Here is a 22,895-nt window from a genome sequence, read left to right as displayed (position 1 = left end):
GACAAACTATCAAGTCGTGACCAATTTACCAACGTTAAGTGTTTTGATATAACAACTAATGAACTAATTTCGACTTTATAAAAATTGATAAATTTATGTTGACAAAAAAATGTAGAATGTGCTTCAAACACAAGCATAAGTAGAACATGTATATATGTGAGGTGTGCACATCACAACACATGGACTATTCGAGGGACAATTAAATATAAAATATACATATTTTCTGTATCTGTGTAAAGTAAAGTGAGTAATCCTTTCTACTTTGCAATCTATAGGGCAGATGATGCTAAGTTCATCCGTATCTATGGCCGACGGTTAACAAGGGTGTTATGTGGCCGGCACAACGTCCAGCCGACTTTACTTTCCCACCGGTTGACTCGTGGGCGGCCTAAAAATCCGGAAATTCAAAATTCTAGTCCAAACCGAGATTCGTACTCGAGAACCCTCGGCTGGGAAGTCAAACGCTTTTTCACTTTTCACACTTTTCACTCAGCACCCCCATTCCAAATGTGTGTACATTGGTAAACTTTGGGGACATCTACTTGACCATGACAAGTCTACTTCAACAGATACTTGGGAGAAGAGAAAATTTGACAACTTTAGACCTCATCACAGGAAAAACAATGCCAACTTTCTTTCCCCCCCCCCCCTTTTCAATACGTCATGACAACTCGGGTCATGTTTGTAACAAAGTCAATTACCATTCTTGGCTGAACTCTTTCGCTTAAAAAAAAAACAACATACACAATGTGAATGGAGTGAGAGGAAAGGTCAAGGACAGAGTCCTTTTGAATGATGCAAGTCAGAGACAAGTGACACGTGCTATATCTCATGTCATGTTCTTTGACCCCACCGAACCATGACCTCCTATCTGCCAGGTGGAAAAACAAAACATTCCATGGCTCATTGAATTTTTCCAACCAAAAAAAAAAAATACAAATCTTCACCTTGCTTTTGTTTTTCTCTTCGAACCGAAGGTCAACAATTTTCTCGATCAGGTGATGAGCCGATTAGAAGACGTACTTATCATTTCAATGTATCCAATGTGTTGTTATTTACGTACATCCGCCTTTCATTTCACCCACGTGACAACTTGTCATCTACGTTACGTGTCAATGGGTAAGGACAATCAGTACTGGAGAACTCATTAAGTCAACGTAAAATTAACTTAGGGGATGCACTGGCAGACAGACGGAAATAATGGACAGACACAAAGCACTGATAATAAATTTTCGCTGCCAGGGTTGTTAAAGTATTTGCTTCATAACTCGTTGAAGAGAATAGGAACTCAGTTATAAAGTTATGCAAGTTCATTTCACTTAAGTATGGTCCAAATAATTGTAAGATTGGAAACAATAATCAAACCAAAATCGGAGCTTCTCAAACTGACATAGACCTGCCTATATTTTTTTTCTTTATATGGAGAAAAAGAAACACACAAATTTAAATATATATGTATGTAGGAAAATGGTATATCAATATTCCATCAGCCACACGTCAGCAGTTTTGATTTTCGCCAGTATTACATCGTAACTGAAACATCAGCAATTTTTCCAAACCGCCACTTGCAATGATAACATTTGAGAGATGGCACAAATTAAATTTAAATATGAAAATAGAATGCGATTTTTTGGGGAAATTTGTTGGTTAAATTGCATTTGACATTAAAGCAAGATTACAAAGAGAGTTTGTGTTAACACATAAACTCAGAAGCGTCCCCCATCAAATTCACCAATGAACGAGAAAAATATTCAAGCCATATTCTTGTTTTGATCGTTTAAAGAAATGTAAAAATTTTGGCGTTATTTTTCACATAAAAATAAACAGTGTAACACGTCGCCTTTGATAAGCCTCTTCAAACTCTTCTGGAATAAGTAGAGTAGCCTTAAGTGATCACCTAAGATCAGCATGGAAACCTCCCGATACAGTGTCGGTGGCACCTAGTGCGGTAGCTCTAGGTGTCACCCCTCCCCATCAACTTTCTTGAAATATGTTCCAATGAACACTATTGCTAGTAATTTGTTTTTTGTTCAACCAATACGGTGAGCTGTACCAATGCGCGAATCTATGAATGAAGCTTGATTTATTAATGAAGAAGTCTGTGACCTTTTTAAAAGACTCACCTCCCCTGAAGTTTTTCATTTAAAAGTGGTGTATTTTTTTTTTTGAAAAATCTGCTTGAATAGATAATTTAAAAATTAGATGATTCACTTTCGGAAAAGAAAAAAGTAGCCGTTGCATGAGAACTTCGGGGGCCGCTAAAAAATGTGAAAAGAAGAATGACAATCTTTTGCTTATTATATAAATGTATTCAAACTGTCAACTTAAAGACACAATTTGACATTCCCATGTCCACATTTAAAGTCACAAAATAATCTCCCTTTCCTGCGTGAACACTATTAAAAGCAAAAGTTCATCTACTGAACACACGCAGCTAATTATCAAGTAATTTATATTAATTGTGTGTAGATTTTTCACGTTATGTAGAATTCCGTGTAGGCATATACATTTTTCACGAAAACTATGGATGGATTCGTGTAAGTTATAACCATAGGAGAGAAACAATTTTAGTGCCACGAATGACCACAAGGTTTGTGCTCGCAGAATTATTTTTTTTTTCCCACGTTTCAAGTCTAAAATAAAATGTGATAAACCGTTATCAAAATACCGGGCGTTACGGGTGGGTAAAAGACTTGCCTAACACTACAATTCATGTAGCACTAACGGTAGTAAATGGTTATTTCGTTTCCCAACAGCACTTCTCTAGTGTTACTACTGTTCGCGCACGGATGGGAGCACAGCACGAAATCAGTCGGAACAAGTCGTCATTGTTTTTGTATTACTTGCTCTTTTGTCCCTATCAAAATAATATTTGCCGTGCTTCCGTTCCGACCTGCTTTGTGTGTGTGTCCCGTCATTCAATCAAAGGGCGGATTCGTGGATCGATGGAAGCGACAAGAAAGGGATCTATTATGACGTGTGCTTGCCACTGATGGGCCGGCATTAGGTACTCGCTAGCTAGTCAATTGGCGAACTTCACTTCAGCTTATGGAGATGAGTAGGGGAACTGAGGTAGCGGGAAACAGAATTAATTAGTGCTCTCTCTCTCTCTCTCTCTCTCTCTCGTTCTCTCTCTCACTAGAGAGATCCTTTAGATCACCCTCAACTGTGTTGACTAAGAATCAGCCTTTGTAATCTAAGTTAATATTTAAAATGAAGCAGCGAAAAATCTCATTTGAAATGTACGCTAGTCATGTGATGGTCTATCTCAGCGATGCTCAAACTACGACCCGAGGGACATGTCCGGCCCGTACTTTGAAACTTGTGCCCACCGTGTGTCTTGAAGCTGAAAAGGATAAGTTCTATTAGACTCAACCACTTTTTGTGTGTGTGGTAATGGGAGCCGTGACACATTTATCAGAATAGTGTGGCCCAAAAGTCGAAAAAGGTTAGCCTCACTGCTCTATTTGATGCCATCCTTCAATAACACTTAGTTTCTAATCATTGATATTTCTCCATTACACTTTATTTCAGATTCGGATTCGAACCTCCCTTCATCGCTATTAACTGTAAACTCACTGACTTTAAGCAAAAAATAAAAATAAATCAATATTGGTTATGTTAATGCAATTACAAAGAGACGAGTCTCATGGACAAATGGCAATAGCCAGAACTTAATAAATAATTGATGATCGATGTCAAAACTGCATTAAGGATGCCCTCTCCAACAGCACTAATTGCAAGTGGTGTACATCTTTGATCAGCTCCAATACCAATAGTTTCTGCTTTCTTATTATTATATGACCCTCTATGCTACCCAAATCGGCCACTCAATCAAATGACCATATTTCCCCAATTAGATACTCCTCTGTGACGTTATGCTTATAATATATCGAAGAACCCGATGTAAGAATGACCTGTTGACATTTACAATGGCAAATTCGTTATTTTATGAAAGACTTTTTTCCCGAAAAGAAACAACATTGTTGTTCAGACAGGGCAATAAAAATTAAACCAGTAATCTGTTAAGAGAAACATTAATTATGTCCCCTCTCACTGAACTATATAAAAAATAATCCATACTGATTGATAACCTAATTGACTAGTGTAATCTACTGAGCGAGGTGTATTTAATTGTGTAGTGGATGGCCAAATGTCAACAAACATGACCTGAAGAAATGTAGATTGTGTACAGAGAACAGTGAACTTACCGTGTTCCATCTTTAGTTATGTCTGAGATTTGTGTAAATATGACTATATATTGGTTATTTGGATTGTCTGTTCTCAGGATATAAGAGAGTGCTGGCTAAGTGGTAAAGTCTATCTAATCGCGGAGGAACTGAGATTCTTATTTTGGGCTTCCAAACAGCTCCAATGAACATTTGAAATGTAACAGTGAAACTAGTGAAAGTATGAGTGGTCAAACTTTGGTGCGACTATATAATCTATGGATGGAGACAGACATGGGATATGGACCTTTATGCCTTGAAGAAAGCTTCATTTTATTTTACTTCTAAGGGTGTAAACAATAACTAATTTAGCAATACCATTACTTTGGCCAAGGATGTGCTTTGGGACGCCCTGATCGGATGAAAGTCTACATGCCGGTGGTATATTTTCATATAAATATATAGATAATAGTCTAATATTTCACTAATTCAAAACATGCCCATATGTAAGGTTATTATACGAGCTTTTTATACCCATTGGATATGTTTGGTATTTCAAACTGGACATATATCTTAACACAAAAATACAAGACAAAATAAAAACGTAACTAGTCAGGATTCGTATTCGGAATCGCACAAGGCTCCAGAGCACTAAACGATACTCCAGTTCTGACATATATGCAAAACTAAACACGATTAAATACGACTCCGTGACATGGTATTAACTTATCAGGTGATACATTCTCTTCTATTCACAATAGAGCTTTGAGTCTCATTAGAACATTTTAAAATGCAATTTTGGAAGAGACAAAAGTAGTCAATAAGAATCTGTAAGAGAACCTGTCACCTTTGAGATTATATAGACTTTTTAACGTTATTTATACAGTGTTTCAGTCCTGTTTAAGAAATATAATCTTGTTTACGAATGTACACAATTTACTAGTTAGTATAAAATACAACAATTAACAACACCATGTATAGCTCTAAAGTGGACTAACCTATTTCGTGGTACAACAACCGAGAGAGCAGAAGGGCAGTGGTTTCCACGCACTCTTACAGCAAGGCCAGGACGAATACAACAAACAAAAACTAGTTTCAGTGAAAATGTGCCAAAACGATATCTAGAGACATTGATGCTTTATAGTTTAGGCTGGTCTTATTGTTCAAACATGCCGCTAATATATTTATGTAACAGCACTTGTTATGCATTCACAGAGTCAACCACTTAATCCCCCGTCGAAAAGCCAATTTGTTTCATAACATGGGGCAGCAACGAGGAAAGCCGCCATGCGAAAAGGGGGTCAATCAACTTGTACAAGATGGTCCTTTCTCGACACTCTCGATTCGGTTCAAAAGATTGACGCAAGTTTCTTTTCAACTGAAAACTTTTAAATGACATTTAATTCATACTTGTTCTCCATGACTTTATGCTGGGACCTGGGACTTTTTTTAAAATTGAAACTTTTGAGAGAGGGGAAAAATGTAGATCATTCGTTAGATATAAATCTAGACCCCCCCCCCCTTTTTTTTTTACCCCCTTACACCCCTACAGAAAGACATATTGCATTTCGAGTCATTTTCAAAAGTTGTCTTAATGGCCCTTTGGTTCGTTTGTGTATGTAGGGTAAAGGACTAGGACTATGTCGGTGCAATGACCGCCGCAATAGACAACCACTTTTTTTTTATAATGTGTTGTTGATTTTAAGTTTGATGGACCCGATATAATCACAGAACTAAATCAAATAGTATTGCAATATAGGTTTTACTTCCAGATATTCCAATCCAACACCCATGCTCGGTCTACTGTCTAACTCAGTGTTTCTCAACTGTGTGCCGCGGCACACTAGTGTGCCGCCGAAGATTTGCAGGTGTGCCGCGTGAGTTTTCAGAACGCCACAAGTGCAGGCGTTACACAGGTCTGCCTACTAGTAAATTTTTATTTTACGTTGCGATGACATCCCCACTTGAAACGACCAGTAGTCGTAGTGGATCGCTCCATTATGACGGAAAGGGCAGTTATTTATTCAGGTTATGGAATTTTTTAACTATACATATATTATTATAATGACTTAAATGTAGGCTGCCTAAGCAAACGCACAGCAGTTCTTGAATTGGTAACGATAATAATAAGTAATGCGTTTCATGTAAATTTTTTAGGTGTATGCTAATAATAACAAATTATCAATAAGCCTTATTCATTGTTATCCATGGAGAAATACGTTAGCGAGAATGAAACTGCGAAAGCGTTAAATGAAAAGCAAGGAACCAAATGAAGGTACAAAGAAGATTTCATCGGATATGATTTCATATCTTCTGGACCTGAAGATTCTACATTGCCATTCTGTCTGATCTGCAATGCAACTTTGTCGAATGAGGCGCTTGTTCCAAGCCAATTGAAGAGACACTTGGAAACAAAATATCCAGCTGTAAAAGCGCAACCGAAGAAATACTTTGAAAACATCAAGGCTCAACAAAATAAACAAGCTAAGCAACTTACGAAGTACCTAAAGCTAACAGAAAAGGGATTGATTGCAAGTTATAAAGTTGCTCAATTATTAGCAAAACGCAAGAAAGCACACACAGAGGCTGAATCAGTCATTGCACCAGCTTTAGCAATAGTTGTTGAAACTATCCTTGGATGCCACCGAAAAAGTTAAAAAAGTTCCTTTGTCAAATGATACTATCTCGCGCAGAATTTTGCTCTTCAAACTACAGTGGAAAAACTGTGTCAGCGTTTGCACCGATGGCTGTCCTTCCATGCATGGAAAGGGATTCGTCACTCTTGTGCGTCAAGAAAATCCAAATGTATTAGTTGTTCACTGCATGATCCACAGAGAAGCTCTTGCCTTCAAATCTTTATTTGATGTTTGCTCTGGATCAAGTGATTGAAGTTGTAAACTTCATCAAATCTCGACCGCTTGCACCCCGACTTTTCTCAGAGCTTTGTGAAGCAATGGATTCAGACTACAAATGTCTTCTGTATCACACCAACGTTTGTTGTCTCTCCAGGGGAAATGTGTTAAAGCAAGTCGTCCTACTCAAGGCTGAGCTAATTTCATTCTTGGAGGCTGAAAAAAAAAACTTTGGAGATTTTCTATTCATGACGAGATCTGGTGGGTTAAGGTGACATTTCTCTCTGATTTATTCGACAAATTAAATTCATTGAATTTAAGTCTTGAAGGACCATCGGAAACCATCATCACTGCATCCTCAAAACTGAAGTCATTTGGTGAAAAATTGTCTTTGTGGCAAAGTAAGATCTCGAAAGGAGTCTTCGACTGCTTTCCTACTTACTATGAATGTGCTTCAAATAAAGAAATCACCCCCGAAATTCTGGACACTTTGACCCACTTGCAGTCAGCATTGCAGCATTACTTTCCAACAGTTGGAAGTAATGAATACGGATGGGTCAGTTATCCATTTGAAAACAATGAAGCTACAAATCTGACAACTGAAGAAGCAGAGCAGCTCATTGATTTAAAAAACGATGCAGTTCTAAAGTCAAGTTTTGCCGAGAAAAGCCTGGATGTGTTTTGGATTTCAATCAATAAGTTATATCCTGCAATCAGTTTAAAAGCAATCAAAATAATTATTCCATTTACATCTTTATAGTTTTGTGAGTTTGGATTTTCAGCATTGACTGAAATCAAATCTAAGAAAAGAGAGAGACTTCTTACAATAGACGATGAAATGCGAGTTTTTTGTCGACTCTGGAGCCTCGATTAGATCGCATTTGCTCTAAAAAAAAACAACAGGCAAACCCTTCACATTAAATGTAATACTTCAAAACAGGTAAAATACGTTTTTTCCTTTTTATTATAAAATAACTATTGCTCTTCGTGGTGTGCCGAGAATTTTTTGTAGTTTTTTTTACTGTGCCGCCAGACAAAAAAGTTTGAGAAACACTGGTCTAACTCTTAGCACTGAAACAATGCACGAATTAAGTTTAACCTTTATAATCTAATCCAAAATACATTCGGTCACATGACGGCTCCGCCATCCCTGGACTACTGTTCTGTTCTTTAGTCCCCCATGAATATGAGGCCATGACTATTCTCTCCTACCTGGTGTGTTGTTGTGGAGGACTGCGCTTATCTAACGGAGTTGATGAAACACACAAGGTCAGAATGACGCTACAACACGTGCCATGACTCGCGCACTTTAGTTTTGTTTCTGCCACCCAGTACGCGTGTTTCTTGTTAACTCTTGTGTGTGGCTGTCAGTCACTTGCGTGAGTGTATGCGTGCCTTAAAAACACAGAATCATACAAATATATCACGAACCAAAACTTGTTCGAGACATTCTTTTCGACGAGCCTACTTACCACCCATCCCAAACTCACCTTTACCATACAAAGTTACTAAACAAAGTGGGCTGTGAGGCTCATAGGGAGTTGTGGCCAGCTTAGAGACCTACCCCCTTTACTTAGGTCCATATTGGAGACTTATGGACTAAAAAAAAGTGAATTCAAAACTCTCGTTCACATTCCCTTTATTATGAGACTTGAATATATTCATATTCACATAGTTGTTTGTCCCTGTGATGAGGCCTGTGCTATATCAAATTATCATCAAATTCGAGACTGACAGACGTAGACGTCGAAAAGAGAGCCTAAATCGACGTTAGACGGACAACAGTTATGTCTGAGCTGGATGTGGCAAAATATGTCCAGCTAGGTTTGGGTGCTGATGAAGACTAAAGTTCACTCAAGATTCAACGAAGTGCACCTAATTTTACTAGGTGCTCCATAGCAGCGGAGTCCACTCAATGAAGTGCACCCAATTTTACTAGGTGTTCCATAGCAGCGGAGTCCACTCAATGAAGTGCACCCAATTTTACTAGGTGCTCCATAGCAGCGGAGTCCACTCAATGAAGTGCACCCAATTTTACTAGGTGTTCCACAGCAGCAGAGTCCACTTAATGAAGTGCACCCAATTTTACTAGGTGCTCCATAGCAGCGGAGTCCACTCAATGAAGTGCACCCAATTTTACTAGGTGATCCACAGCAGTAGAGTCCACTCAATGAAGTGCACCCAATTTTACTAGGTGCTCCATAGCAGCGGAGTCCACTCAATGAAGTGCACCCAATTTTACTAGGTGATCCACAGCAGTAGAGTCCACTCAATGAAGTGCATCCAATTTTACTAGGTGCTCCATAGCAACGGAGTCCACAGCAGCAGAATCTATGTGTGTGGTCGTTTTCATGATAAAAAAAAATATTCGTAAGCCTTAGACAAGATCAACAAATTAAGTCGGCCTGCTCAATATACTTTAGACGTATGGGGGGGGGGTGACCTGGTATATCAAGCTAAAAACTGTTACGGTCAAAATCTTAAACCAGCATGTATATTTACATCTCAAGAGTATCGTGGATTCAATGTTGAAGAATTATCTTATTGTTAGAGGACTGTGCTCAAAAAGTTACCGCATCCGGGTCTCCAAGGGCAGAAAATGAAAGCGTAATTAAATTGTAAATAAATAAATGAATATAGTCACGTAAAGTGACTTAATTGTGGCATTTCATTTGTATTCAATACTTAGGTTTGAAACGTGCAGCAGCGAGTGTACATTTATTTCCTCTCACCGAGTCCAAAGCTTTATGTACAAGTGCAGTATCTCGTGAGGCTACCTAGTCCTAGCTGTAACCTACAATATGTACTTGTACACGTATAATTGTAAACAGCAATATGCATCTTTGTTTGCATGTTAATAGCTTTAAGATCCAGCATGATACACGCTGATCTTAAGTTTCATCCTACGGGGAAACATTGGCTTCAAAACAAAAGTTCACTTAGTAAAATGTACTGATGCTCACAACTATTTAGGTCGACTTTTTACAGACTACAACAAGCACAACCATGAAACGAGAGCACGGATACGGGGAGGGAAGGGGGGGGGAGTGAATCACACGTGGCTGCCCTAACACATCAGGGATTAATCGGAGAATCGACCCGAGCGCTATCTCTCAACCAAAGAGGAACTGATCAAATCAAGATAATGCCGCTAAGGGGAAGACAAAGTCAACACGAGGACTGGTGTTTCTCAGTGCATGGTGACCAGACTGCTGGAAGCCGACTCAAGATTAAACTTAAAACATTAAGTCTAGACGTGATACCAGTACCACTTTAAGCACGCGACTTATCAGTAAGTAAAACAATCGAACAAACAAAACAAAAACACAGAGGTATATACTGTATGGGGCGTGATGACTGAGTGGTGAAGCGGGGTGTCGGGTGCGAATCCCGGTGAAGACAGTGTTTTTGAATAGAGAATTTTCAAGACACCCCTGAGTTTACCCAACTCTAATGGATACCTGACATTAGTTGGAAAAAGTGAAGGCGCGTGGTAGTTGTGCTGACCATATGACAACCCAGTTAACCGTCTGCCATAGAATGATAGAACCAGATGTTCTATATATCATCGGCGATATAGATCGCAAGGTCGACATGGCTACTTTCATACTTTACTAATATACTTAAAATGTGTTACGGAACGTATACTACGTCACGTGCTTGTTGCGTCTTTCTTTGCTGATCCTAACTGGCATTTCATTAGTCCATACACACATAAGTAAAATTGATACACTATTTAAAATAAAAAAAACAACATGTTTATTAGAAAGTAAAGCAAAGGATAAGTAAGTTTCAACAAAAAAAGATTGTGTCCAAAATGAGTGATTCTGGGAAAAGTATTAATGTGTATATATATATATAGCTGTTTCATCTGTATGTTCTGTACCACTTCATTCAAAGCCAAAAAAAAAAAAAAAGAAATTCGATGTATATTCTTACAATGTGCACCCATTAAACCACACTTACATCCAATCTGGACGAAGTGGTCAGCTCCTGTCCGTTAAGGCTAGAAGGAGCCATATATAGTAGTAATATCTGGGAGCATCCATTGTCTTCCAAGACAGAAGGAGCCATATATAGTAGTAATATCTGGGAGCATCCATTGTCTTCCGAGACAGAAGGAGCCATATATAGTAGTAATATCTGGGAGCATCCATTGTCTTGCGAGACAGAAGGAGCCATATATAGTAGTAATATCTGGGAGCATCCATTGTCTTCCGAGACATATATAGTAGTAATGCTGAGCTGGACAATTGTAGTCTAACAGAATTTCCATTTGTTGGACCAATCAAATTATCCTATCTTTATTTGTAGCAGAAGTTATTTTTCATAATTAAACTAAGACTTGGATTAAAACAAGACTAAGTTTTGTTGTACTAATGCTAATACTTTGTCCTTATAATTTTCCTTCTTCCTAAACATCAAACTACAACGAAATCTTGTATGTGAAGAAATGTCTGTGATTTAGAAGGTAAACACAACTTTTTACTTTTGTAAAACAACAGAATAACACAAATCATAACTTGGGCGATAAGCGATTAAAGAAAAAAAAAAGATACGAAACTAAATTTGTTTTCAAATAAGATTTCGCCTATATATGACTATATGTTTTCTAAATGTACCAGCGCATTACAAGGAAAGCTTAATTCAAAGATTGAAATCAGAACCATTCTCTGTTTCTAGTAATGGATCCAATGACAATATGGGGTGGAGGGGGGGGGCGGGGGGATGATGTTTCTTCATGTACAAGCCCACGCATTGATTGCTACATGAATGTCGAGATACCCAAAATGTCAATCCGAGAAGAGAGTAGAGTCTTTGTCTTTACCAATCCCGGCCCTTTTCCCTCTTTTTAGTTTAATCAGATGGTGGTTTCTCAACAAAATGTTTTTCTTTAATCTCAAACACAAGTTTATAAAAAATAAGCGTCCTCAAACACTGTTTCTACTGTATTTATGTTTCTTCACGAGAGAAACATCCCTGTCTATTTGATGACATAATTAGAACAGATCGTGACTAAAGCAAAACAAGCTGTTTGTAAAACATATTGATTCAAAACATGAAAACTCCAAGCAGAGATCAAAAGCTGAGACTAGCTTACAGATCACATTGCTCTATCACAGCACACGCAACAAGTCGTGGAAGAGTAACTTGTTGCTGTTTCTCCTGCTTGTACTGTGAGGAATTTTCCCAAGTCATGACGTGTACGTTCTATTTTTATCTCTATCCGCCATTGTTTAGTTTTACCTTTCTAGACATGAGAGAGAAACGTTTGATAAAAACATCTGGGTTGTCTTCCCAGTTTCATCATCGCTGAGAACGTATCTCAAGAGCAGACGTGAAAGTTCTAGATACCTGACTTCACGTGCATAAGATCAGTGGTTCTCAAAGTATTCTAATACCGGGAAATCAAAAGAATGTTGTTTAAATTAGTACAAGAGTCTACGGTAGTTGTAAAATAAGATATGCATGAGCTAAATTTGATATCGTGCGGTGAAAACAGTCTATCACCACCAGACTCATTAAAAGGACTTCAATGGAGAAGTTGTTTTCTATAACAATGTTACTTTGACTTCCTAATTATCCATAGACAAGAATATTTTGGGTCATCAATATTTCGTAACACACACACCTCTTTTGAATATCCACTATATATATATATTCACAAACTAATTATTAGAAATGTGAGCCACTAAATCTTTAGAATACTCTCATTTCTTTTTTTTTTTTTAATACCGCTCTGTTAGTACTACAGGGGGTTACTTAATCCCCAGATTGAGAAACATTGCTCACGTGACCCAGACTGAGGGAGATTGCTCTAGAAAAAAATAGTGTGTCGATCTTTGAAGCCATGGTCGTGAGGGCAACGATTGAATCTTCTGTCCCTCACAGCCCTGACACTCTGCTACTGATGGTTGGAATTCCTTTCTCCAGCAATACAAGAACTTGTGTGCTCACTATCAATAGCAATTGAATTTCGATCTGTGTCAATGTCCTCATAATTGGTAAGACTTACACGAGCCTAAGAAGTCAAACAAATTACTAGTGTGTACATGATGCCTTATACGAGCATATTGTCGCGTAATGTCGAGCACATGTGGGCTAAACTGACAATGACAATGCGTTGAACATTAAATGCCGTTTTGAGCATGGGACATTTTTTGTTTCCGAGTATTGGAATTGCGAAAGCAATTCTTGGTACTTGTATGTTTTGCAGTATTGTCACCATCACTTTAAACAACGTGAGCGAGTAGAACCAAACCCCCGAGTCGAGCATCCAGAGCTCTATCCCCACAGATCAGCTAGTCGTCTATCAAATAGCAAGAAAAAAGGATACATGTGTTACATATATTAACCACTACCGACCAGAACAGAGTTTTTATAAAAGGCTCCATTGGAGACATTGAAATTGATAAGACGAAGTAAACTATGTTAGGTCCACCAACTTTTTAACGAGATTATCATGTGACTAGCACAACGACTAGCTATCCTTTGTTTCTTTACAAACGTCAGGTGCACATAAATACTTGGAACTTTTCTAAAACTCAAAGTAAACATTCAGAAACTTAGATCTCTTGAATCCTATAAATAACGATGCATACGATGGACTGCTGGTGGGGAGGCAACAACAACTTAAGAGTTCGGCCTCATAGAGACGAAAAGCTCAAGAGAGATCTGAATGGAAGGATGAGTGGAAGCAGGCCAAATCTGTAGTGCTGATTGGATGTATGGGGTTCCGATAAATATAAATGTCTATAATCAGCTCAAACTAGAAATGGTTTCTCTAAATTGGTAGAGGTATGCAATACCAGTGATAAAAACAACAACAGAGGTATTCATAGACATGCAAAGTTGAATTGTGTTTTTAAGATAAATAGAAAACGTTTTGCTCTAAAAATAATTTCCAGCCAACTTTAACCGAGGCTGAGTACCAGCAGGTGAGCGAGTTGGCTGACAATTATTATAATAGGTATGCAAGAAGAATTTTTGTAAACAATGAGGGTTCGGCAAAAAGAGTTTGACTATAGCCATGTGGTGTTTGCAAAGGACTCAACAAAATAGCACAGCAAGCTGATACACAAGAAATGTACACAGAGTCGTCAACACTTAAAGTAAGGCATTGTCTTCGAATCAGAAGAGTTCTTATACGTGACTTCGTTGTATCTGACGCACACAAGAGCCGTTGTTTGCCAGGAGTCTGAGTTTAGACCTACATCCTATAGTTCTACACATCTAGATCCAATACGCTACACAAGTTGTTTACTGCCAAAGGTGTACGGTTAGAAAAAAAACAACATTGTTTTAAAAGCAATCAAAGCGTGTGACTGTGCATCACATATTTGCGTCATCATAAGAAGAAGATTTTATTTTCATTGATAAAACTGACACACACACACACACACATTTGTTGGGAGATAACTGATTTTCTTGTTGAAATGCATCAACAATCACAATATAGAAAAGTACATTACAGCTACTTTGTAAACAATAAACAAATTACCAAAATAAACTTGTTCTAGGACGTTATCGGGATTCGGTCACATTTTACTGACAGCAATAGACAAGTCGAACTTGTTCACCGAAATAAACGTGTAATTAGGTTAGCGATGCATTTCAGTTTGAAAGACTTAATACAAAATACTTTAAAAAAACAACAACAAAGCTTATCTAAAGAGGAGTGTTAAAATACTTGAAATGAACGGACAACACTTTCATAACGCAAACAGATAGCGTCTTTAATCAGCCATCTTGGCTCTCAGACAGATAAAGGCACATTTCTGGTTCCTTATGCTAGGACAAATTTGGACAAATGCTCCTTCTTTTCAATTGCTATTTGAGCATGGAATGGGTTGTCTGAGCTAGCCAGGATAACCAATGACTTGGCAGAATCTAAGTCATTGGTTAACATGAATGGCTACATGCATGACACGTAGGACGTAATCATCTTTTCTTAAGTAACGTCTGTACATTATAAGGTAATAAGACAGTATCCGTATGTATGGGCACAGATCTTGATACCACATATAGGGGACAACATACAATATAAGGTGAGCTCATGAGAGGGGACGTTTCATTCCATCAACAGGGGGGAATTCCGCCCTTAAAACTATATCTATCAATAATGTACACGATATTTCCCTTATTCGATATCAAACAAAATAATTAATTGACTAATAGGGTATTTTAAAAAATTTGTTTATAGGTAAAAAAAAAAAAAGTGTTTATTTATCAACCAAATCGGAGAATGCGCGAAGGGGAAATAGCGTTAACAATAATTTAAGGGGACTAAACTCAACAAATTTAGCCATACATGTGAATACTGAGTAATCAGTTTCCGTTTTTGGTATCAAATAAAATAATTAATACCAGTAATTAAATTAATAATAGGTAACTTTTTTATTGATTCATGTCTTGTCTATGCCTATGAATTGCGAAGTTTTAACTTGATCCGAGAATGGGTCTGGGAGATACAACGTTGTCAACGTTTTACCAGACAGACAGACGATATACAAACACAGACAGACATTGAGTTGATAAACACGCCATAGGAGTCGTAGACAATGATATTACAACATTCAGGAAAATGACAAATTTTATTTCCTGACTAGGACTACATATTGTATTAGGGAGCTAGCGTCAGGGCTTTAAAAAAAAAAAAAAAAAAAACAATGAACATTCATCAAAATCATTTTACATTTGTGTCGGCAGAGTTTTAGAGCGCTCGACTTCCCAGCTTGTTTAGGAATCTGAATTCACATCTTGGAAAGATGCAAGGATTTTACGTTTAAGATTTAGAGCGTCCATCCAACAGTATTGGGAACGTGACATTACTTAGACAAAGTCAAGCGGTTGGCCATCGTGCTGTCTATAGGACACACTCGTAAACAGTTGATAACAGAATCCGTTGAGCTTTCGAAGAATGCCTCCTCCCCTTGACAAGCATACCGAGAGGTCTCAAAGAGAAGTGCATTTCTAAAAAAAACACACTCGCACCTCCATGAACAAGACAAAGTCAACGGCCCCACGTTGTCTCCATCTCAGAGTCTTTAAATTGTTAAATCACGTGCTACACCAGGGATGACCCTGGCTTGATAAGATATTTCGTTAAGAAACACAATCTACTTCTGTCAATCTCTCTAGAAAACTGAGGTCAACAAATGGGAATTTTCAGCTTGACATGACATTGCTCTGCTAGGTAAAAGATAGGACTATTTATTTCTATGCATATATCGCTACACTGTATAAACCTGAGGTCAAAAAGCTGAGAAAAAAGAAATATGTTGGTATAATATTTGTTATAACTTCTATATGTATTAAACACTATGAACTGAGGACTAAATTAATACATTTTATATTTAGTGGGTTACTTACCCTAACCCTATACTCCATTAAAATAAACTCAGTTGTTTCTTTATTATTTGGAAGACTTTAATGTTGCTATTTCTTATTGAGATGTTTGTGTCCCTTTTATAAAAGAAATGTAACTCTTAGTTGAATATGTACGCCCTATATATGTACGCTGATTAATCTTTATATCAATTGTCTTCAATTTTAGAGATGTATTATATTCAGCTGTTATTGTATGTTAGTATCAGCGGAGGTCTACATAAGGACATACTATCCCGCAGTGCGTGTCTTGTAAATTGTAAAGTAGAGACAACTTTTACAACACTTTACAATGAGCGAAAACATTGTTTCATTGATTATTAAAAACTGTACAAGTCCCAGAGACTCTTCGTCCCCAAGCAGACTCCGAGTCTTAGTTGTGTCAGTGTCTTTTAGCTTTACAAAAAAACTTCGAATCGGAGAACATAAAACACTGCACTAGAGAGGAGGGAGGGGAGTGGTCGAGTGATGTCTAGACGGGAAATGTGATCACTAAACAGAAAATAACGTCAAATACAATACAAAGCCACGTCATAATAATAATTTTCCTTCAATAGCTAGTATTCTGTGTGTCAGACGATGTGAAGTCTGCCTGTTTCCAACGGTCGGAGGTTATGTAAGGGTGTCCTATCACCTATCACAACGATCAGTGATACAAATTTCTACTTCAAAATGTGTATCATTTCTAGATTAAGAACTGAATTATATAACTAGCCGCTGAAGTTGTATTCAAAAGTAGAGTTCGAGTTTTGAGTTTTTGGCACATCGGCACAATTTAGGCCATGTCGTGCCCGTAATCCTTCAAGACTCTCCCTTCATATCACCAGAGCTAAATTCCATACAGTTAAATCATTAAAAAGCAAGGTCTTTTCACAATCAAAAGTAGAACAAAAATGCATGAAAGATTCGTTAAACTTTTGGGAGGCCAATCAAACGAACAATCCCCCCCAGACCATCTTTGACATGTTGGAGGCAAAAAAATAAATGCGGACGAACACCAAGAATTAACATTGTATCAACAGCACGCGAAATCAACCAACCGGTTTTCGTCAGAGTGTTTCCAAATACACCATTAAACAGGATCAGATCAATAATCATTTTAAAAAGATGATTCATATATTTTATAAAGTGCGAAATTTTTATTCATACTTTTTGTAACGGTAAACTGACTTTCTTTAATCACGCTTTCAGTCTAACAGCAACGACAAAATAGCAAAGGCTGCAAGTGACACAGTCAATAGAACTGTCAACACACATTCAATATGACACCGTTGTCGTACAAATATCAAGTATTTCTAGCACAAATAACAAGCACTTCTAGCACAAATAACAAGTACTTCTAGCACAAATGTACCCCACTCACACACCAATAAAAATTGTTGCGCGACTTACAGGCAGGAAACATTTTGTGTTTAGATTGCAAGAACGTCCAATTTTTGATGTTTTATTTCGCAAATGATGGCTTTACTTGTCACTTAACATGACCAACTCAGAATCTTGATTAAAAATTTTTAAAAGCCGACAGAAGAGGCCCAGCGCGTTAGCGTAGAGACACAGGCATCTGTAGTGTTAAAAAAAAGGCCCTGTGTATTAAAATTTAGCGTAGAGACACAGGCATCTGTACTGTTAAAAAAAAGGCCCTGTGTATTAAAATTTAGCGTAGAGACACAGGCATCTGTACTGTTAAAAAAAAGGCCCTGTGTATTAAAATTTAGCGTAGAGACACAGGCATCTGTACTGTTAAAAAAAAAGGCCCTGTGTATTAAAATTTAGCGTAGAGACACAGGCATCTGTAGTGTTAAAAAAAAGGCCCTGTGTATTAAAATTTAGCGTAGAGACACAGGCATCTGTAGTGTTAAAAAAAAGGCCCTGTGTATTAAAATTAAGCGTAGAGACACAGGCATCTGTAGTGTTAAAAAAAAAAAGGCCCTGTGTATTAAAATTTATCAATTTTTTTATCTTTCCCCATCCCAGGACCATACACACACATTCACAAGCGACATATGGTTAGCATTTCCCAGCATAAGGTTATGTTTTAGTCGAAGCCAAGTTTCAGCTAGCTTTGTACACCAGTGCTAAGTAGATACTGAAAGGTCGATAAATAAATAAATAATATTTTTAGTTCCCATGAGTCCCGAAGGATACCTGCTTGAATGAATATCTCATTTAGATGCGGTAATGAGAAAGGACTTAAAAGCCGCACACTTTCATCTCGCCGGTGCCAGGTTTAACATGAATGTAATAAAATGTACTGCCAGTGTTTATGCATATTTCAAAGCGCCCACGCTATGCATCGATCTCTCTCAGTGCCACACTTTCTGTGAACTGGTCATGCTTTCGGACCGACAGGTCATTTTATAGAGCTTATAGACTATACTACACTTCATTTATTCAAGTAACCGTCACGTGGAGCACGCGTGAAGGTCTCAAGAGAAGTGTAAACAGGAAATTCACTTAACATTATAAACATGTAAAAGTAGTTCATTAGAAATGAAACGTTTTTTGTTTTTTTTATTTCCGCTACGCCCGCTACGAGAAGTTTGGGTGTAAAAAATCTATATAGAAAGGAAACGAGCTAGTGTCAGCGTCGACTAATTAGTCTGTTTAGTTCGCAAGTTTGATGCTTCATCTTAAGTCTACTTTTTATGAATTTATTACTGACATTAGATTTTAATGTGTACATGATATAACGACGTTGTACAACGTGGCAACGAGCTATTGGTCTAAACTGCCCACAGGTTGTGACGTTGCAGGTCAGTGTTGAGGCCTTCTATAACGAATGGTCTCGGTCTCACACAATGATAACATCCCAGCCTCAAATGTTGCCTTGCTCAAGTTGAAATAGAAATAAAATAATAGTATGCTAGAAATACACACAATACAAGCAGGTTAAAAAGCACAAAAGGCTCCACTATCTTGGTTTGGCGGGCTGTGCCTCAGCAGAAGTGACAGGCTCGAATTTTAAATTCTGTGATTAGTGACGAGATAGAAGACGGTTGCTTTAGATGCAGTGAGACTCACGCTCCAATAGAGCTTATCAAACAAAACAAAGTTATAATTGTAAGCCTCAAAAAGCAGACAGGGAGTCCGCGGACACAACAACAGCTACTGATAAACGACAGAATCAAGGAACAAGAGCCTACGTGACCTAAAATTCGGAATGTCATTCAGATCTTAGTACACAAAGAAGACACAGGATACACAGTTCGGACATTGATACTGAGAGGCACCTGTATGCCTACGTGGGTACTTCATAGCATAAAACATTTTTTAACATTCGATTAAAAAATATATATAATATTGAGCTTAGATATTTAAAATTGGATTTGGTAAATAACCCATAGTACACAGACCATATTATAATCATCAACTTAGGAAGACGAAAAAAAAAAAAGGCAATGTGATAATGCTAACCACTGGACACTTGGTTAGACCACTTTTTATTTATTGTCCACAGATTCAACTGTACAGTCACGTTAAAGACTTTTTAAACCAGAATGACCTTTACTTGAACTGTTCTGTTGACCGCTAGGCATCCCGATGACAAGTTACTTAGACCTGCCTGTCGTACCGCGAACAAGTGCCAGTACATTAACAGAGAAAGTCGTCTTATGTTTGACCTCAGCTAGAAGGTCAAAGTGAATGCCATAAGAAAGCAACACGGATTTCAGCACGCGCTGTGTGTGTGTATGTGTTTTATTTATTTTTTTTTTACCTGGAAAGGTACAGCAGACTCTATTGAGAGTAAAAACTAGCCTAAAGTAGGGGCAGCTAAATAAGTAGGTCAAGTTGATTTATTCACAACTCATTAGCTCTCAAAGTTTGGGGAACAAGGATGTAAGTTCAATGTTTGTCCAGAGAAGGGGATAGGGAGGTGAGAGTAAGAGATACGATGATGATAATTGCATGTAGCCTACTCATTTTTTTTTATCTACACCCCCTACATCTAGCTTTACATATTGACGGTTTATTTATTACATACATCGAAGAACTATAAGCTTTTGTTTTCAGTATTTACCATAATCTAGTAATTAATTTATTGGAATTAATTAGACGCAGTGTTTCCCAAACTGTGTTCCGAGAGGCCTGAATAGATACAGCTAAAAATACTGGAATAATTAACTAGTAGGTCACAAGTGAATTAATCTCTCTAAAAAAAAAGGAAAGTGTTCCGCTAAATACTCAGAATGTACGAAGTTTGGAAAACACATAGATCTGTCTTAACAAATCTCAGAAATATTTATGCTATGTAGATCTAGTCCAAAAGTAAGCCAACAGAAGCTCATAGTATCAAGGTACACCCACTACACCCTGTGTGAATACCATGGTTGTTTTACTCTGTGTGTTTGCTATTATAACTACATTTACTTTGGTTTGGTTAATAAACCCGATGATAGTCACCAAAACACGTTGTTTGCTTGTTAATTAACATGTCAGATTAGATCTAGATCCTGATCAGTAAGATTTAAAATCTATATTTAGATACCTGGTTGTCAATTATAATAATAATCTTTATTATCCACGAGGAAATTGGTCTTAAAATGTGTGCATTAAAAAAATACATTAGGCCTATAACTATAGACCTAGATCTAGAAACAAAATCTACGTTCACATTTGTTTTGGTCAAACATTGTATGCTTACCTCAGATAGATCAATTCTTTTCAATGATTTTATTGCCGGGGGAACAAAGTTTTGTGTCTGTTTTTGTAACACTAGATAAGATCTAATTAACCTAACATATATATATAGATATCTAAATAATCATTTCTAAAGTCTTTTTTGAAGTAATGTCTGTAGTCTGTATTTTGTAAGATAAGAAAAGAAAATTTGATGGTAGTCTACATCTAAATCTAGATCAACTTAGATCTTATCTAGATCTATTATATGTCTATATAAGATAAGATAAGTTTATTGATCCAATCAATGGAAATTCAGTTTGACTACAATTGACAACCTCAGTGTTAACTACTGTACAGTAACAATATAGATGCACAAAAGATGCATCTCTAAAGGTCTAGATTCTAGATCAAGAGTACAACCATGTCCATGTAGAATCTAAGAATGTTACTGAATGTAGTCAATTTTTTTGTAGACTATTGTTGAAATAAATTAATAATTTAATCAATCATGATCTAGATCAAAATCTATATAGATCTAGATTCTAGGTCTATTATATAAGATCTATTCTAGAATTCTGGATCTAAGACTAAGTGAAGTCTAAGATCTTTTGTTTTGGCGCATCTAAACTATTCTATATATACATATACAGTCTAGATCTAGATCTAACTAAAATACTTTAATTACTATACTAGATCTGCTCTAAATAATAGTAAATAGACATAGGACATAGCCAAAGACATAGATCTAAAATCTAGACGTCTGACTTGTCAAATAGAATTAGAATCTAGATTTCTAGCGCTAGTTCAAGTTGGATCTAATCTAGATTCAAGATCTACTCATCAAGAGGATCTACTTACCAAGATAATTAAAATTTCCAAATATTTGTGCTCATACAAGTGTGCCTTTCGGAGCGCAATGATTGATCTAGCACTATTATCTGAGTGTGTAGTCTCTGAGTCTGTTGTGATGTGAGTTGTGTATATCCGAATTCGGCGAATAGTCTCCAAGTCCTCAGCTTCCCAACTAGATCTAGACTTACTCTCACTTAGACTCTAATTCAAAAAGACACTAAATAATTAATAATAGCCAACGACGTAGAATCTAAATATTGTCTTAAATTCTAGATAGATCTAGAAATATATAGATCTAGATCTATATAGATCCAATGTCATAAAATGAAATAAAAATGAAGACTCAGATCACTGAAGCAATTTTGGAACAATAGAAACACTGGCAAGCTACAAACAGATTCAAAACATGAGCAGGGTCGAACACGCGTTTTTCTGTTACACAGGTTATAGCGTGTACTGTTTTAAAGAAGTAACCGGAACATGACGACCTAGATCTAGTTCTACACACATGCTAAAACGGAGCTAACAGATTTGAACCGCAGCTTTAGTTGTTCCACATTTTATATTGTCACTACAAAATAAACGATCAATATAATAAAGATAAAAACAAATGCGCCGTTGCTAAGTCAGACTTATTAACTTAAGTCTTAACATTGATTTAATTTCTTATCTTAGACTTAGAGATAATGGACAGAACAAAACATTAATGACAGAAAAACACGCTCAGTACTCTCCAAAGGAAAAAAAAAAGCAACAACAAATGCTTTTGTTGACAGTTTCGTCGAGATGGACCCTCGCCTTCAGCGAGCCAGTGTTTTGATTGTGAAGCCAGTTCTCAGTTCACGAGGTCTAGAAAATAGATCTAGATCTAGTACAGTGTTTCTCAACTCGGTGCAAATGTCAGCTGTTATTAAAATAAGAAGTTGTAGTATTCATTTATGAGTGGCAGGGTGTCTGAGTGCATTGTGCAGCGTTTTTTAATAATCATGCATCACGATCACTGTCCACCAATGAT

At 37.2% G+C, this 22,895-nt stretch overlaps 1 protein-coding gene across 1 annotated transcript in view; it reads right to left on the bottom strand.

Annotated features, from left to right (window-relative positions):
- Positions 1–22,662, bottom strand: part of LOC106056462 (uncharacterized) — a 96,427-nt gene extending 73,765 nt beyond the window's left edge. The window contains exon 1 of the mRNA XM_056032777.1: positions 21,887–22,662. The gene's annotated coding sequence lies outside the window, so the exon portion shown is untranslated. The remainder of the gene's footprint in view (positions 1–21,886) is intronic.
- Positions 22,663–22,895: the final 233 nt, after the last annotated feature.

The sequence above is a fragment of the Biomphalaria glabrata genome, chromosome 6, assembly GCF_947242115.1.
Source record: "Biomphalaria glabrata chromosome 6, xgBioGlab47.1, whole genome shotgun sequence".
Lineage (NCBI taxonomy): Eukaryota > Metazoa > Mollusca > Gastropoda > Planorbidae > Biomphalaria > Biomphalaria glabrata.
The sequence above is the reverse complement of the archived record's forward strand: the minus strand, read 5'-3'. Positions and strand labels throughout refer to the sequence as shown.